An 8,380-nucleotide genomic window follows, 5' to 3' on the forward strand; every position below is an offset into this window, starting at 1 on the left:
CATGGTTTGATTTGTGCCATGAAGGATCTGGGGGACAAAGAAAGGTGGCCCCGGAAGAACGAGAAAACTACCGCCTTCAAAGACAAGTCTAAGTGGTGTGCCTTTCACGAAGATTTTGGCCACATGACGAACGAGTGCATTGGCTTGAGGAGGGAAATTGGATATCTCCTTAGAAAGGGTCACTTCAAAGAACTCTTAGGAAGGAAGAGATCCAAGATCCAGGATCCTGAAGATCTTCCACAAAAAGCAACACCACCACCAAAAGATGCTCATGTAATCAACTTCGTCGCCCGAGATTATGACATATTTCAAACCTATTGGTCTGCAGAAGTAGAACCTGTGGAATACTTCAAGTTGGACGATGAAAGAAGACCGCTCATCCACACTACTCGAATAACTGATCAGAGAGTCTTCTTCGATTCAAGTATCCAGGATCCTCACCAGGATGAAATGGATGTGTGAATGGTCAATTTCATCTCTGGAGGATCAGACATATGTGGAACTTCCTTCTCCGCAGCAAAGAGGCTCGCTAAAGAGATCAAGTTGGATAACGGAGACCGACCGATAGTATCTACCACTTTGACAACAGATAAAAGGATCTTCTTCGATGAGGAAGATAAACTAAACATCCAAGATCCTCACCATGACGATTTGATTATTACTTTATTTATCGCTAACCATTATGTACACAGGATCCTAGTTGACGGTGGGAGCTCGGTCAACATTATCCAGCATGATGTCCTCAAGAAGATGAATATACCGGATTCGGAGATCATTCCTAGAACATCAGTGCTAGTCGGTTTCAGTGGAGAAACCAAGAAGACATTGGGGGATATCAACCTCCCAATCTATATTGAAGGGTTAAATTCATATCAAAAAAATTTTGTTATTGATAACCTTTCTTGTTGCAATGTTATTTTAGGCAGGCCCTGGATGCATGTAATGAAGGCGATGGCCTCAACTTACCACCAATGCATCAAATTACCTACTCCGTGGGGAGTTGTGAAGATAGTTGGTGATCAGGCAGAGTCCAAGAACTATTATTCTTCATCGATGAAGCCAACGACCAAGCAAACTATAGCATAGCAATTACAGCAACATCCTAGGGACGTGCTGGAAGCTCGGGAGAAAGACCTTAAAGAAGTATCTTTGGACCCCGAGGATCAAGAGATAAAGGTGTTCCTAGGATCCAGTATACCTAGCAAGATCGAGGAGGATCTCATATCCTTCTTAGGGCGAAGAAAATCTACCTTTGCCTTCAAGCACTCGTACATGACAGGTATTTCAAAGGAGGTAAGTACTCATAAGTTAGGCCTTGATTTGTCAATTAAACCCGTCCATCAGAAGCGAAGAAAATTCACTCCTGAGAGGAACGCGATCATACAAGAAGAAGTTGAAAAACTTCTTAAGGCCGGTATGATCAGAGAGGTTAAGTATCCTTGATGGTTAGCTGATGTGGTTGTTGTTTCTAAAAAGAATGGAAAGTGGAGGGTGTGTGTCGATTTTACTGATTTAAACAAGGCATGCCCCAAGGATCCTTTCCCGTTATCACATATAGATTCCATGGTGGATGCAACGGAAGGACATGAAATGCTTACCTTTATGGATGCTTCCTCTTGATTTCAACAAATTCAGATGGAACCATCTGATCAAGAGGATACAGCATTCATGACTCCTACCGGCATATATTGTTATATTGCAATGTCGTTTGGACTAAGAAATGCAGGGGAAACATACCAAAGACTAGTCAACATGATGTTCAAGGATCAGTTGAGAAAGACTATGGAAGTATACATAGACGATATGGTGGTAAAGTCGAAGAAAGCTGAGGATCACCTTAGAGACCTCGAGGAAACATTCAATATCCTCGACCAGTATAACATGAAATTGAATCCGTCAAAATGACACTTTGGTGTTAAGGCTGGAAAGTTTCTGGGATATATGGTGACTAAAAGAGGAATTGAAGCAAGCCCCGAACAAATTGAAGCCATCCTCAATTTGAAATCTCTTGCAAACGCAAAGGATGTCCAAAGGCTCATAGGAAGAATAGCCGCTTTCAATAGGTTTATCTCAAGATCCTCCGAGAAGTGCTAGGACTTCTATAACATCCTCAGGAAGAATAAGAAGTTTGAGTGGACGGAAAAGCATGAGGTTGCGCTTACAGCCTTAAAGGATTACTTATCCTCAGCTCCAGCTCTAATGAAGCCTGTGGATGGAGAATCCTTATATCTGTATTTAGTTGTCTCAAGAAATGCAGTAAGTGCCGTCTTGGTAAAGGATCATGAAGGTGAACAACATCCTATTTATTATGTAAGTAAAAGTCTTCTAGATGTAGAAGCCAGGTATTCTCATTTAGAAAAATTAATTCTTGCACTTATTATGGCTTCTACTAAATTAAGACATTATTTTGAAACTCATACTATTATTTTAAGAACTAACTATCCTGTTAAGAATGTGCTTAGAAAACCAGAAATATCAGGTAGGATGGCCAAGTGGGTTGTGAAGCTGAGTGCATATGATATTCAGTATGAGCCTAGAACAGCCATTGAATCACAAGCGCTTGCAGACTTTATGGCTGATTTCAGTAGTGACATACAAAATGAAGCTAATCTAGAGGTCCAACAACTTGAAGAAACCAAGGATCCTTGGATCCTCTTCACAGATGGAGCGTCCAATGTAAGAGGAACAGGTTTGGGAATACTACTAAAATCGCCACAGAGGGACATATTACCCCAGTCCATAGCCTGTGAGTTCCAAGCAACAAACAACGAGGCAGAGTATGAAGCTTTGATCGCAGGTTTTCAATTAGCTAAGTGCATGAGGATCATGTATCTTCAAGTATATATAGATTCATTATTGATTGCTAACCACTTTAATGGCTCATATGTTGTTAAAGGTGAAAAACTAATCAAATATCTACATGTTGTGAAGGAGTTAGCAAAATCCTTCGAATTGTTTAGTATTATACAGGTACCAAGAGAAGAAAATGTCGGGGCAGATGCTTTGGCAAATTTAGCCTCATCTCTAAAAATTCCAGAAGACATGAAGATTCCAATTATTCATGTTCTCTCATCAGCAATAGGAGAACAAGAAGTTGGGGAGAAAACAACTAACATCGTACTTTGGGATCCATCATCCTCAAACAACCAAGGATCCTGGATCCTCCCAATCAAAAAATACATTCAAGATGGAGAAATTCCAGCCACAGAGAATCCGAAGTCTTTCAAACTCAAGGTATCACAATACATTTTATTACATGATGTGTTGTATAGGAAATCTCTTGCAGGTCCATACTTGAGGTGCATCGAGGATCCTGAAATTCAAGAGGTGCTCAAAGATTTTCAAGAAGGTGACTGTGGTAATCACACCGGAGGTAGAGCCCTGTTTTCAAGGATTCTGAGAATAGGATACTTCTGGCCAACAATGATGAGAGATGCAATGGAGTAGTTAAAGAAATGTGATGCTTGTCAAAGACATGCAAACATCCTCCACCAGCCAGCAGAACCAATGGATCCAAGAAGGGAAAGTAGGCCGAAGAGCTACCTTATGTTCTTTGGGCCGATAGGACAACACCCAAGAATGCAACAGGCCAGACACAATTCTCATTGGTATTTGGATCAGAGGCAGTAATTCCTACAGAAATGGTGATTCCTATAGCAAGAACGAGCATCCGTGATCCTGAAGCCAATGAAGAAATCCTTCTTGAAAACTTGGATACTGTAGAAGAACTCAGAGACCTAGCCAAAATCAGAATGGCAACTTATCAACAAAGGGTAGCTGGGGCATACAACAAAAATATAAGAATCAGAAGATTTCAAGAAGGAGATTTGGTTTTGAGGAAAGCCTTCCAAAATACTACCAATCCGGCTGATGGAAAGTTAGCACCCAAATGGGAAGGACCTTATCAGATCGAGTCGGAGGCAGGAAAGGGGGCATATCATTTGCTCACAATGGAGGGTAACAGGGTACCAAGAGCATGGAATGCTATCCATCTCAAGAAGTACTTTTTCTGATCAGGATCAAGTATTCTAAAAGGATCGAATATCCTTAAATGATATAGGATCGTAAAATCGGTAACATCTATCTGATCACTTATCCTTTTCAGATTCTTATTAATTTAAGGATAATATATTTTTAGTGTTTGTCTTTTCCAAGTTTTAAGTAACAATGAAAGTTTCAGTAAGAGGATTCAATGTCTAAGAGGTTGGCCACCTCTCCCTCACGCTTAAGGTACATCGTTGTTTTCCTTGGCCTAGCCCACGATTGGGTATGACCCCCGATGGTCATACCCTCCAAGGCTTAAAGGTTTTCACCTTTCTTATAAATTAGAGTTTTTACACTCTTGCCTGGAGCGCACGTTATCCAACGTATAGTCCGGGGTAGCGGGACCAGTACACGCTTAGTGGCTGACAATTTCGTTGCTTTCGGCTATATGGAGGATCCTACGATTTATGGTAGACGTACTATACCACCAGTTTATAACGTTTTCACGTTATCTCAAGACAAAGGTTTCTAACATTTTCATGTTGGCTAAGGTTTATAACGTTTTCACGTTATCTCACGTTTGGGCTAAATCCCGGTTTGGGCGAGTCCCCAGTTAACATCTGTATTCGGGCTTGTCTCCATTTTTGGGCTTGTCCCCAGTTTTTGGGCTTGTCCCCACTTCACGGGCATGTCCCCAGATTACACGGGCTTGTCCCCAGTTGCACGGGCTTGTCCCTAGTTTATTTTTTGGGCTTGTCCCCAGTTTATTGGGTCTAATCCCAGATAATACTTATGGTAACTTAGGTCTAACCAGACCTTACGGTATGATTTCTGTTTATCGATTTACACTTATTTGATTTCAGTTTATATCTTCATAGATATAAGGATTCATTATTCTCAATATATTTTTATAAGGATTTAAGATCCTGGTTTATTTTTGCAAGGATATTCTATCCTAAAAACTTTTTACTAAAGAATATTTCTCAAAACTTTCAACAAGTCTAATGCTATATCAGACAAACTTTCAAAATAACAGACAATCAACAAATAGTTAAAAGATACTATTAAACTTACTTGCAATTACCAAAAATCTTAACCCGGATTTCACCATTCAAAAAAATGGACCATCCACCCGAGTTAAACAGGTGTTACTAGTTGTTCATGATTTGCAGGGAGAGGGATATACAGCCGGAAGGGAAGTTCCCAAGGAAACTCGATTGATATATGACAATTATATCCAGCTTGTCAAATCTCATATGTTTTTGCAGGAAGTCTGAATACAAAGGCAAAATGACAGTTGTGATCTTATCACAACCACCATTTTGGGGGCAATTGTTAGTGCACAGAAATTTGGCACTGTGGATATGTTATCCTAGCATATGTTTTGGATCAGTTATCCTTAACGTGTGTTCTAGATCCCGTCAGGATCAAGGATCCACAATACTTAATATTTACTAACGGTTGTTCTCATGTGTGGTCTTATATTTAGCAGGTATAACGGTTAGAAGACTCAGTCTATCCACTAAATTGCAGTCAAGAAGATATTGACGTGTCTGGATTAATTATCCTTCTGAAGAGTTCCAGAGCTATGTCAGGATCATGGATCCTCGGTATTCGCTGCTATTAACGGTTGTATCTTATATGAAGCCTGATATTTAATAAGTGTAACGACTAGAAGACCTGGTCTACCACCTATTTCGCACCCTCAGTTATGGAGCACGTGGTCAAAGTGGTTGTTACGATTATATTGAAGACATGGCGGATTTTTAGGGATTATTAGTTAATAGTCTTTATTAATCATAACTCCCTTGAGTTATTATCTTTTTTATATAATAGTGATTGTGATCAGTTAAGGGACACATGTATAATCACACACACTAAGAGCAGAAAAAAGCATTCTCTCTACACACTAGCTTACTTTGTAATCTCGATCATTTACTCGACAATACTTGTAACCACCTTTTATTATCAATATAATTGACGGTGATAGTTTTCACCGTCCGAGGGTTTTTTATGCCGGAGACCACGATAATCACATACTTATCGACCAAAGGTTACCTTGTTGATCATTGACTAAAGTAATTCGACCAAAGATTATCTTATTAATCCTTGACCGAAGTTATTTTACCAAAGATTACCTGGATAAGTTTTGACCGAAGTAAGACTATCTTGGTTAAGGGCTTTTTCCCTCGTGATAAACCTTTGTGTTCACCAATATTACGCTTATACACTTGTCATTATCGAGTTAGCACCTTACCTCACATAACAGATTTGGATACTTGATCCTTAGCAGATTTTTGTCCAAAACAGGTAAATTTGAGTAAAGGCGAATATCATAGTATCCTCCGACCTGAGATACATATTGGGTCTTGAGATTCACCGAATATTATGCTTTGACTTAGTTCTTCGCTGCTCTGAAACATGACGGTACATAAGGCTAAGATCAGGTATGGTACGAGGTGATTGTGAGAGACGTATGTAGTCAATAGGGGATTTGTTCCTCGTATTCGTTGAGAGTGAGATGTCTAAGGCCTACTAAGTTAAATCAACAAAGAATGATCATTCTGTGTCTTTGGATTTGACATGACATCTGAGGTAAAAGGATAAATGATAGATTCACCTAAATCGTTTCAAGTCGGGGACTTGAAGGGGATGATGTTATTGAATGGCACTTCGTCATACATGTTAGGAATAGTAAACCCTTGTTAGGAGGTATTTGCTATTTGCATCAATCTTCTATGTATCTTGTGCAAGTGGGAGATTGTTGGAATCGGTCTGCCCAAGACACATATTGAGTTGATGTGGCTAGTACGTTATGATCCAAGTCGGGTCATACCCAATAACAAGCTAGACAAACACCACGATATTTAATTAAGATATGATCTAACAAATAAATATCAACACTTAGAATATTTGGAAATTGGATTTCTAAATATTTGCACTTGTGTACTAAATAAATTATATGGATAATTTATGTTATGAGAGATTTTGCATTTTGCATATAAGATGTTATTTAAATGGGTTAAATAACAATATGCAAAACATACTGCTTTTGCATTTTGCATATACGGTGTTATTCAAATGGGTTAAATAACAATATGCAAAACCTACCGCTTTAGCACTTTGTATATACAAAGTTATTTAAGTTGGTTAAATAACAATGTGCAATGCATACTGGATTTGCATGTTATGTTATGTTATAACTTAAATAAATAAAATAGATTACTTGAGTTTGAATTTGGTGGGAATCTTTGGCTGCAACTTTTTCCCCCTTCTCTCTCCTCACTTAATTGTTTTATTTATTCCAAGACATGTAATAGTGGTGGTTGGTTGAATTAAATAGTGCATTGGTAACTCACAACTATCACTCTCTCTTACACATATACACACAAGTTGCATGCAAACTTTTCTAGTTTTTCTCTTTGGATTTCGGCCAAGGAAAGAAATATCAAAGAAGAGTTTTCCAAGTGTAAATCCTAGCAAAATCAAGGTGTTTGTTGAAAGCTTAAAGGGTATACAAGCTTGAGGTTCTTCTATCTTGAAGACTCACCCTTCATATCATCATCTCCTTCATTTTCTTGGATTCTTGAAGGTATATTCTATGAACACCCTATGGTTGTTTATATTGGTAAGCATGCAAATTCGTATATGGATCCGAAGCTTGGGTTTTTCATATAAAATCGGTTTTATATTCATCTAATTAACAAGATTTAAAACTTATTTTTCCACTGCGTTTTACATATAAATGGGTTTATATGACTTTGGTAATCTTGTTAACATCCCAACAGTTTTATGTACATCAAACATCCCCACACTTGAAAATTGCTTGTCCTCAAGCAATCTATTTATAAATATTCTCTAAAAAACAGCAAACTCTGATTATATCCATCCTTTAAGCGAGCTCCAAGAAAATGGAAACAAAATAACCAATCTTAATTCGTATTAGTGATAAATAAAAAGGAAATTTTATTTTTATGAGCTTCAGTTTATGCAAAGAGTCACGTTCTCACAAAGTTCACTCACACTCGGATTTATATCTGATCATACCTGTGATGTATGTATGTGAACACTCTTAGTCAGAATGCAACCTATGATAAATAAGCTTGTAACAAGTTCAAATCTCCACCTTTGTGAAGGTTTGCATAAATCAGAAGTTAATATGGGTTGGTTTGGTGTGAGTTGGGATTTTGGTATTTTGTGGTGGATAAAGGATCTTGGTTAATGATGTTAAGGATGGTAAATACAACTTTTGCTGATTGTCGGGGATCCTGAGATGTCTTCGAATGTAAACTCTTTCTCCCGATTTTTTTTAGAGACCTAGTGACTCTTTTAAGGTCAGATCGTCAAGACTAGTTTTGTTGAGGATGTGGATTAGTTCTTCCTCAATCATGTTCGG

This window comes from Bidens hawaiensis, unplaced genomic scaffold (genome assembly GCF_021521415.1).
Source record: "Bidens hawaiensis isolate Kalapana, Puna unplaced genomic scaffold, B.hawaiensis_p1.1 tig00008726_1, whole genome shotgun sequence".
In the NCBI taxonomy this organism is placed as follows: Eukaryota; Viridiplantae; Streptophyta; class Magnoliopsida; order Asterales; family Asteraceae; genus Bidens; species Bidens hawaiensis.